Below are 11,132 nucleotides of genomic sequence, written 5' to 3'. Positions count from 1 at the left end.
CATGAACCACTGCCTAGGGAGTTGAAATAATGAATACATACAGTTGACCCTCCCATGGCTTACACATACGTGGGTTCAACCAGCAATGGATCAAAAGTTTTCAAAATTTATGTCTATATGGAATATTAGACTTTTTTCCTTGTCATTATTTCCTGAACAATACAGTTTAACAACTATTGACATAGCATTTAGATTGTATTAGGTACTATAAATAATCTAAAGATGATTTAAAGTGCATAGGACATCGTGTGTACACAATATGCTAATACTATGCCATTTTATAGAGGGACTTTTGGTATTTGTGGATGTCCTGGACCGAATCCCCCATGAATACTAGATAGGCGCTTGTGCCACTGAACTATATTCCCAGCCTCCCCCAGGAATACTAAGGAACTACTTTGTAGGTTTTCATGACATTAATATCTAGTGGAAGAGACAAAAATAGTTGCCAACTTTAATAGAGGCAATGATGGAAATAATACTAATTTAAGAGAATAACAGAAAATCAACTTTAGTCATCAGAGTTGTAAAGAAAATGTAGAAAGCTTCAAGGGACTACCAATTTGACAAGGGAGAAAAATTGTATAATCTACAAAACTTCAACTTTCTTGGGCAAATCAAATTGAGAATACAGAGTAAAAAAAAAAAATCAGATCCCAGAGAGTGCTAAATCTGTCAAGAGAGATAGGACATACAAACTGTTTCATCTTAAGCAGATGGCCACTATACAATTTTTTTTTTTTTTCTTTTTTTGTACGGGGTCTTGAACTGAGGACCTTGGCACTGAGCTACAGTCCAATCCTTTTGTTATTTTGGGGTTTGAGACAAGGTCTTGCCAAGTCGCTGAATTGCCCTGGCTGGATTTAAACTTGCAGTCTTGCCTCAGCCTTCCAAAGTGCTGGGATTATGGTGTGTGCAACCATGCCCAGCTTTAACAAATCTTTATGGGTGAGCTAGGGTATCTTTTTTGGATTATCTGGAAGACTTAGGAGGAGTGGCTGAAGTGTGTGCAAAGGTGAAGGGACCCCTGGAGCGACAGCACAGGGCTCCTAGGAGGCACGGTTCAAGATCAGAGCAGATCCGCAGGGCAGTTAGAAACAAAGGTACTTTTAGAGATCTTTGCTCCAGTCACTGTGTTCCTCATTCCTGGATAAGCCCGCCTAGCAAAGCATCTTGTTCTTTTCCCTTTCTCTGACCAAAATTTGCACAGATATTTTTCCTCTGCACCTTTGTTCTCATGCCTTTGGGTTACAAATAGAAAGCCAGGAGTTTCTCAGATTGGTGCTGTTTTCCTGAGTCTTTCTTGTGCTGATGAGTCTCATAAAGCAGTCCCTTGCTTTTGGAATTTAAACTGAACTTTACTCCAAGTAATCTTTCATCCTCTGCCCCACCACAGTTGCACAGTGATAGGAGGTGATTGGAGTTAAGGATGAACCTCCCCAACTCCCCATAGGCCCTCCGTGTGTGTGTGTGTGTGTGTGTGTGTGTGTGTGTGTGTGTGTGTGTGTCTTTTTGAGACGGTCTCGCTATGCAGTTCAGGCTGGCCTTGAGCTTACTTTGTAGCCCAGGCTGATCTGGAACTTACAAAGATCCTCCTGCCTCAGCCTCCTGAGTGCTGGGATTACAAGCATGTTTCACCATGCCCTGCCCAGGCCCTCCTTTTGAAAGATACAAAAACCTTAGGATGCTGTGGAGAGGAGCAACAAACCATAACACCCCAAAGCAAAAATCTATTGCATCTGGGGGAAAATTATTGACAAAACCATCTGCCTGTGAGGAGGGTAGGAAATGCTCTGCCTTCAGGACAGGCAAAGAATCATTCCTGCTACTAGAGAAGGAACACAGGCAAAAATTGTCTGACCTTGGAGCAGGTGTAGGGACAGTTGGGTTCTTAGGTAGGTTTAGATTAGGGAACTGCCCCTTTAAGAAGTAGAAAGGAGAGGACCTCAGCATTCAGCAAGCAGTTGAGCTGACAGCCTGTGGTTTTGAGACCCGCTTTTGTGTGGCTACACTGTCCCACATGAACCTCTAAGTTACTTCTCCCCTCAAAATTCTCATATTAGCCCACCAAATCTAGCACCCTAGCAACAAGTCCAGTAACCAAGTAGTGACTCTTAGAGGGGCTAGAGACATGACCCCCTACCCCATAAATAGGCCCACAACCCCAAATTTGTCAGTGACCCAGCTCTGGGTGCCCCCCGCCCCCATGGCTCTTCACTGCTTCTTGCAAAACTTAGAATAAAACTACTTCACTTTGCACTGGTCTTCTATGACTCGTCCTCTGTCTACATCAGAGAGACAAACCTGGCCAGGATGAGTCTGGGGACCCTTAGACCCCAGACCCACCGGACATAACAGAAGGACTAACAGTTGAGGCCCAGGAGCCCACATGTTGGGCATGAAATTCTCACACTAGACCAACAATGGATTTAAAGGTAGTTTGGCCACTATTGGGAAAATGGAGCACGAATATTGAGAAAGTCATACTCTTGAAAGCCAGACACAAAGCCTCCCCAAGGCTGAGGTTAGCTAAGGTCAATAGAGAAAAACTTCCTGTTCCCACGAGCCTAGTGGTCACAAGTACCAGTGAACACTGGTCTGTTGAGAAGGCAGCAGGAATGTAAATGTGTACCTTCTTGCTGGTGTCAACCTTGAGTATCTCTGCAAATTGAGTGTGGGAGTCAAGAATTGTACTGCGACTCAGGTAGACTTTAAGCACAAGGTGACAGCAGCTAGCATCTGAGTGAACGCGAAGCCTGTAGTGTGCTGAATGAAGACAGCAACAATCACACTGTAATCAAAACTTATATGCACTGACAATCCCCAAAGTAATGGTCTGGCAGGAGATACATTTCCAAGTATAAAAACTATTTACCTACCTCATTCCTTCTGTTAGACACATAATGTTTGTTATTCAATAAAAGACCCAATTCAGAGGTGACACATGTTGAAACAAACTTTAAGATAATATACATGTGTAGTGGGGATTTATAGTGGGGAACTCCAGCAGTGGAATGGGTAAGAGTCAAATGGAAGTATTAGAGGGGAAAACCTGCAACATCAGAGATAGAGAATTTCTTCATAAAATTTGATATAGCTGAAGGAATAATCAGTGAGCTTGAGAGGTCACTAGTGATTATCTAAATTAAGACACAAAGAAGAAGAAAGTAATGGTAGGGAAACAGTACTGTGCATACAAGAACTGTGGAGCAAAGATCAAATAATCTGTATCAATTGGAGTGTTGTACAAGAGAAAAGATTTAGTGCAGAACACACAGTTTATAAGATTGTTTAATAATAGTCACCCGATGAGTCAAATGCAAAAGAGTGTGGGAAATCGTCCACACACTAGAGACCCAAAGAATCTAGCTGAGGGCCTGGGCCCCATGGCAGTGTCCCCGACAAGTCCAGCTGGAGGTCTAGAGTCTACAACAGTGTCTCATGCAAGTCTGTATCAAGGATCTGCACGGGGAAGGCCCAAAGCCAGGAAGTGAGGCTCGAGGTAAGGACTAGAGCTCCCCCCAGAAGAACTGCAGCCATCCTCAGTGACAGTCAGGACCCGAGCTCTTATGATGAGAACAGCTGAGTTCCGATAAGGAACACCAGTGTGACAAGTGTCTCTGGGAGGATCAACAGTGCACCATCTTCCCCTCCAGTTCTCTTTTTATGCAGTTGTCAACACTCCTCAGGTGGGCCTTCTATAGCCAGAACCATGCTGATGCAGTTCAGCTGGGTGTTACAAGTTGACCTTTAGTTAATCTACCATATGGAGTCTCAAAAGGAGGTAGAGATAGAAGAAGGGGTAAGAAATACTGAATGAGATAATGAATGGCCAAGAATCTCCTAGTCAGTGAAAAACAACCATAGATTCTACAATTCCACAAATCCTACATCACAAACAGTTGAAATCAAAGATAAGAGTAAATAGCTTGACAGAACAAAAATCAGTCAGCTAATCATTACATACAAGGAAAGAAACATAATTACAGCATACTTCTTGACAGAAACTATACAAGCAAGAAAACAGTGGAATAAGGGTCTAGCAAATGTATAGATCTTAGAAGTCATCACTCTACCCTAAAAATAAGTAAAAATCTAGACAAACTGAAAAATCTACTTTTCTTGATTTGTCAGAGAGGTGAGGCCATAAGGGCAAACTGCTTCCCCAAAACTGGAGAGGCAGTCAGGTGAGTATAGAGAATCACAGCTTAATGAAAGAGGAACCCACAAGCAGAAACCTATGTGGCTGAGAAAACAGTCTCTGAACTTGAAGACGTCTCAGCACAAAACTCCGAAGTGGAAAAGCAAAACAAACAACAACAATGCCCCCCTCAGAGCATCCAAGAATAGTGGGACAGCTGCAAAAAATATCACAAGCACAATGAGAATACCAAGAGGAAAAAAAAAAAAAATGGAAGAGAAGGAATACTTGAAATACTAATGAGAACAAATCTTTAAAAAAGTCTGAGGAAAAAAATATCTCACCTTGCTGTTATGGTTTGTACCTAGTTGCCCCTCCCCCATGCCTCATGCAGTCATAGGTGGGGCTTTTTAGAGGTGGCTGGATCTAGAGTGTATGATGCAGGGATTAAGGGTGTTCCACCCTGGGTGTGAATGGCACCTCCCAAAGGCAGGTAGCCTGTATGAAATATAAAGGCAGGCTTGGTTGCTGCAGCTGCTGCATTGCTATTTTGCTGGTTGCTCCTTACTGTGTGCCCGGCTTTGCCATGACCTGTTTCTCCTCTGTCATTCCTTCCTGCCTTGCCACCCTGCCTTGGACTGACCCGAGTATGAACTGAAACCTCTACAAACTGTGTGCTGAAATAAACCTACCCTTAAATTTGGGTGTTGGGTATTTTGTTTCTGCAACCAACAAGAAAAGTAACTAAGACACTTACCTACCTACAAAGATAAGGATTGAAGAGCTGGAGGTAGTGGTGCACGCCTGTAATTCCAGCACTCAGGAGGCTGAGGCAGAAGGATTGCTGGGAGTTTGAGGTTAGCCTGAACTATGTAGAGCTTGTCTAAAAAAAACAAAAAACAAAACAAAAAAAAACCCAAAAACTTGAGTCCGGGGATATAGCTCAGCGGCACAAGTGCTGGCCTGGCAAGTGCAAGGTCCTGAGTTCAATTCCTGGTACAAAACAAAACAAAACAAAAAAACGAAAACCAACCCAAAACAAGGTAAGGATTGAATTTACCTATTCAGAAACCATGCAAAGAGAGGAATGAGATAATGTTGAGAAAAAACTACTACCAACGTAGAATTCTGTACTTTTTCTACATTATCCTTCAAAAGTGAAGAGAAATACAGACTTGGAAAAGCAAGAGTTGAGGGAGTTTATTGCCAATAGATGTACCATATGAAAGTATGTAGAAATAAGTTCTCAGAATGAGTAAAAACTGTAAATCAGAAAATGGAGCTACATAATAAAAGGAAGAGCACATTTTTATCTAACCATTTTAATTGTGTTTATGACTATACATGTTTGCTAGAACTCACTGACATGTATACCTGAAAAGGGTGAATTTCTTTATTTATTATTATACTTCAATAAAGGTTAGACACGGAAAAGGTATTTGAAGAAGAATTTAAAAAAGAATGTCTGGGAACTATTCTTTAGGACATGTTATTTAAACTGAAATTTAAAGGATGAAGATAATACCGTCACTTGATACGTTTGGAGTGGAAAGAGCTTAGTAAAAGGAAAAAGCGGGCAAAATCCTCACAGTATGAAAGATAGGCATATTTATGGAGGTGGACAGAGACACACTGTCTGAACATGATAAGATTGAAGAGACTGGCTGGGGTCGGATTTTGCAGTATGCTGTAACCCGTGGGTACAAGGGGTAGATTTCATTGTGATACAGTGGGAAGCTGTGGGGGAGAGCCCTGACATACTCTGAACGTGCTCTGCGTTTTCTTCAGCTGCTCTCTGGAGGATGGAGTGTTGGGAGGAGCAGAGAATCAATTCAGGAGGCTGCTGCTGTAGGCCAGGTGAGCAGTGATGTTGCTTGGGCTAGGGCTATGGCAGTGGATATGAGAAAAGGTAGATTTGATGTATTTTGAAGGTTGATAGTAGATTTGCTGATGAATTCAATGTAAGAAATGAAGGATCCGGAAGGATGAAGGAGGACGTTCAGGTTTTTGTCTTAGGGAGGTGCTGGTGTTGTGTAATGTGATAAGGATAGAGAGGAGGAACAAGTTTAGAGAAATCAAAATTCTGTTTGAACATGTTAGGTGGAATGACTGTGAGATGCCCATATGGAAATGTGCATTGTGTAATTTAATGGGTAACTGAATGCTGCCCAAGAGATGTCTGAGCTAAAGAAAGAACTTGAGGATTATCGCCTAGAGAGATAACATTTACAGCTGCATGAATGAAGGAGATGGTGTAGAGAGTACTGACAAAGAAATAAAGGAGGATTTGAAGGGAGCCCCAAGCAACAGTTTGAGATTGGAGAGAGGAGAAAGAATAGCCCATGGGTAGGGAGAGCCCAGATTACAGTGTCCTAAAAGCCAAGGGAAATATAGAGTGTTTCAAGGAAGGAGTTGTCACCTTTACTCCGTGCTGTTAAGGGAGCCAGTCAGATGACAGAAGTTTCTATGGGCAGCATGGAGGTATTGCTGATTTTGCTACAGTTTGTGGGGAGTGGCAAAAGCAAAAACCAGGCTGAAATGTGAAAACCAAATATGAAGCCAGGTCATTCAACTGAGTTGCTTTAAAAGAAAAAGGCTGGTAGCTGGGGTTTGTGGGAACAGTGGTGTCTATGGGAATAGCCCCATGAGCAATGGCATTCAGGAAAGGGGATAATGAATAGAGCAATCAGGTGAGTAAAAGGTAAGTAAGCAAAAGGTAAGAGAGACAAAGCTTCATCAGTCATTTTTCATGGTAATTTTATAAATAATTATTAAGTCTGCTAAGACAAGGGTCCAGATAATGCAAATCCAGAAACGAGCAATAATCTATTTTCTTTTTCTTACACGCTTAACCACATAGCCTTCACTGATTCACAAAGTACCAAACAAGGAGATTAATGAATTAGTGGGCAGGGTAGGGGGCGACTTTATCCTGTGGGAGATTTCTGAGAGACCTCAAGGAACATGCATCAGATCGTCCCAAGTCCCAGTAGAGGGAGGGGCTGGGCCATTTACACTAATAGCCCGACTGAGACTTGGCTGCAGAGTGAAGGCTCTGCCTTTCCCTACACCCTCCCCCAGCCCCACGCAACAGGGATGGAGGACAAGCTGTCCATGTGGGGATGTCTATTGCCAGTGTAGGTGGATTTAGGTGAGTGAGGGAATATGAGATGGGGACAGGCCCTAAAAGTTCAGATATTGCAAAGTTATGTCCCTGCAGTAGAAGAGTTTTGTCCTTGATTTCTCCAATTCTATACATTCCTGAACTCAAATGGTTTCTTTTATCCTTTTCTGTTTGTTTGTTTGTGGCTCTTGTGGAGAGGATGGTGCAGTTTGACAGGGCTCACATAAAATTTCATCTAAAGCTGCCTGCTGGTCCGCCTGTGCAAGACAGGGGCACAGAAAGGCTGTGCAGGAGGGAGTTCCTCAGCCTTGAGCGCCGTCTCTTCCTGCTCTGCATCATCACAGTGGGGAGGGAGGAGCAACAACAGCAAGTGGTCTGAGTGGTGACTGGGAAGGTTATGATTTAATACCTACTGTGTTTTCTGGGCACTGTGCTTAGTACTGGAGATGCAAGGACAAATAGATTGGGATTCACGCCTCAAGATGACCTAACATAAAGGGGAGAAAGCGTGTGGACAAATGGAGCATAATGGGCTAAGTGTTATGGTACTGGGAGGAATGATTTTTGTTTTTTTTTTTTGGTTTTTCTCCGGTACCGGGAACCGAACTCACGACCTTGCGCTTGCCAGGCAGGCGCTTTGCCGCTGAGCTAAATCCCCAGCCCGGTACTGGGAGGAATGAGGTGGCCTGGGAGCTCTGTGACCTGGCAGAAGGGAGGGGACCAAGACGGGCATGGAGTAGGTGTTTCTAGGAGGACACAGTGGGATCACAGTGAGTTCAGCACCCAGTCTCTGACGCTTGGAGCCTGGGGTGTGTGACAGAAAGGAGACAGATAAGCCCAAAGAAAAGTCACGGACAGCTGAGAGCTCAGCAGTGATTTACCTGTAGGTGGTGGGGAACCACACGCTTTAGGTTCTGGGGCCATTGTGACAAATGATCACAAATTTCATGGTGTAAAATAACAGAAAATCTCACAGTTCTGGAACCCAGAAAAGCCCAAATCAAGGTGTTGGCAGGGATGGGCTCACTCCGGAAGTTCTGGTGGAGACTTCCGTCCTTGCCTCTTCCCACTTGCACTGGCATTCCTTGGCTTGTGGCTATGTCACCCAGTCTCTGTCTCTGTGGCCACACTGCCTTCTCTTCTGTCGGCATCCTGCCCCCCAAAAAGGTATGGTATTACACGATTACATTTAGGGCACCTAAATAAGAAAATGATCTCCCCACTTCCAGATCCTTCAAGTAATGATATGTGCAAAAAAAATTTTTTTTTAGTCATGTAAAGGAACGCTCAGAGCTTCCACAGATTCAGACATCCATCTTTGGATTTTCAAAGATCTCTCAGGGGATGATGTGGCTCCTGTCACTGAGAAGCCAACACCTTGAGGAATGGGTGACACACCTTGGTTCCTTTTTTGTTGTTTTTTTTCCGGTACGGGGAATTGAACTCATGACCTTGCACTTGCCGGGCAGGTGCTATGCTGCTGAGCTAAATCCCCAGCCCCTCACCTTGGTTCTTTGTGTTACTGATGAAAGATTTCAGACAAGACATGTAGGCCATCACAAATATTGCAGAAATTAATGGAAGATAATTCTCTTAGATTCTCAGTGCCCATTGAGGATTCCAGGTCATACATATGACAGTTATTTAGCAAGAATAGTGCATTTAAAATTCTAAATGGTAGATTTTAGTAAATGTTAATCAAACAATCCTGTGCAGAGTGCGATGCTTAAATTCCTGTGTCAGAAACAAGCTTAGACAGTAAGGCTGGGGCACTGTGGGGCCTTGTGTTCCAGCTAAGACCTACAGAAGTGATGGTGATGGCTTCTGTATAAGGAGTGGAACTTTATAGAGAGCCCTTCCTGGACCTCATCATGGCCCAGAAAGTTTACATTTGTAATTCCATGGAAAACTTACTGGAATTCTAGCAAGTTAATTCCAGTCTATCACTTTCAGTGCAATCCATGGTGAGAATAAAGACACTAAGGCATATTTGTAGTTGTGGGGAGCCAAAGCGGTCCTAGGTTCAGCTACGATGACCGCTAACCAGAACAAAGGCCTTGACCCAGGGCCGAACCCTGGTTTTATTAATTTGTGAAGAAGGGAGTGGCTTGAGGATGAGTGACTCTGAGAATGGTGGGAAGTAGGTGAGTGCTGTGAGCTGGGCCAGGTAGGAGGCCTGAAATCACCTCTGCAATATGCAGAGAGAAGGATATGCACACAGAATAATCTGCATGGCACAGTTGAGCTAGTATCTAATGTTTTGCGGTTAGTGCTTCAGCTCTGATGTGTAATCTTTCAAGCCCCAAGAAATCATAGCTTCTTATCTTGAGGCTCAATCCCATCTGACAGCTAGCATGGAGCATGGCTCTCCATCTTGCTTTGGCTCACACATGTTTTATTTGGGAGCTACAGGGGTGGGGGACACTACCCTGTGGTCTTTGCTTCAAAGACTACACATCAGCACGTCACTGGACCAATGTGCATTGCTTAAAGCAATTGAAGGGATAAGGAAAAGTCCCAGCCAGCTCTGCACACATCAGTACATGGAAATAGGGCCAAGTTCAGCCAAAATGGAGACAATTGCTCCTCCTTTAAGGAGAGTCGCCAGGGGTCCTCCACAGGACCTGGCAGCAATGGCATGGGCAGGTGAATAAGGCTGTGGCTGATGAGGGTGGAGCTGGGGTAGCAAGGAGAAGGAAGGGGGGAGTCCATCTAGGAAGAACTGCAGAGTTTTGTCAGTGAGCAGAATAGGGACTGGGCCGGAAGAAGGAAGGGGTGGAGTGGAAACTGAAGACCAGACTTCCTGAAGACAGTTCATGTTTGATACGGACAGAGCTAGTGAGAGGGAGACAGAGGCAGGCAGGCAGTGGTCCAGTGGGCAGCAGGGGCAGTCCTGGTGCTGGAGGCGTCGGGCAGTCTCTGGCCTGGGGAGGGAGGATCACACTGAGGAACGATGAAGGGTGCAGGGCAGCTGCCTGGCCATCACGGAAGCCACAGTCACCCAGGCAGCCAGTTGGGGGTGGACCTGGGTGTGGAGGGGTGGTTCAGGGTGGGATCAGGGATGACCGCTCTGGGTTCTCACCTTGGAAGGTTGTGGAGGTGAAGCACATTCCCCCCAGGTGAGATTTGGAAGGAAACAGAGGTCTCATAACCAGAGGGAACCATGACCAGTAGCTTCTGTGTCCTTCCTTGGCCACAGCTCCTGGGGCCTGGGCCTCTGCAGGCCCCTCTCCTCCCGCTTGCCCACCGCTGTGTCAGTGGTTTTCTCCCTCTTCCCTCTTTGGCTCAGGCCACTCCATACAAGGTTGTTCACTCGAAACTCTTCCCAGTCGGCTTCTGCTCTGTGCTGGCACTGCCGTGTCCTCCCCGCCTTCCCACCTCCCTATTTTCTTTTTAAAAAATAATTTATCAAAGTGAAATTTACCTAACATAACATCAACCATCTCAAAGTGAACAATTCAGCCAGACAGAGGGCAGTGCAAGGAGTACAATGGCCACTGCCCCAGAGTTCCAAAACATTCCCATCGTTTCAAAGTCAAGTCCCTCAGCCTTTCCTACAGACTCAGTGCTGTGACCCCACATTCCTCAGCCTCCACATGAACTGTTGCAGATAACTGTGCTGATCTGTGAGTACTTCTGGAACTTTAAATCAGGGCAGGAAGGGAAACAAGAATACGTGCGATTGGAGCTGCTGGAAAATGCTATACTCTTGTGAGCAAACTTCTTGCATGCACCGTATTTGAGAAGAGGATTTGCTTCGTGTTTTAAAGCTTTAATCTGAGCACCTGCAAGTCCAGGTGTCCCACTGGCATGGCTGGGACAGCATCTGCCCACCCAGGAGGTGGTGCAGTGTTCAACCTTTAGACC

The sequence above is a fragment of the Chinchilla lanigera genome, unplaced genomic scaffold (genome assembly GCF_000276665.1).
Source record: "Chinchilla lanigera isolate Chin_1 unplaced genomic scaffold, ChiLan1.0 scaffold00061, whole genome shotgun sequence".
Lineage (NCBI taxonomy): Eukaryota > Metazoa > Chordata > Mammalia > Rodentia > Chinchillidae > Chinchilla > Chinchilla lanigera.
The sequence above is the reverse complement of the archived record's forward strand: the minus strand, read 5'-3'. Positions refer to the sequence as shown.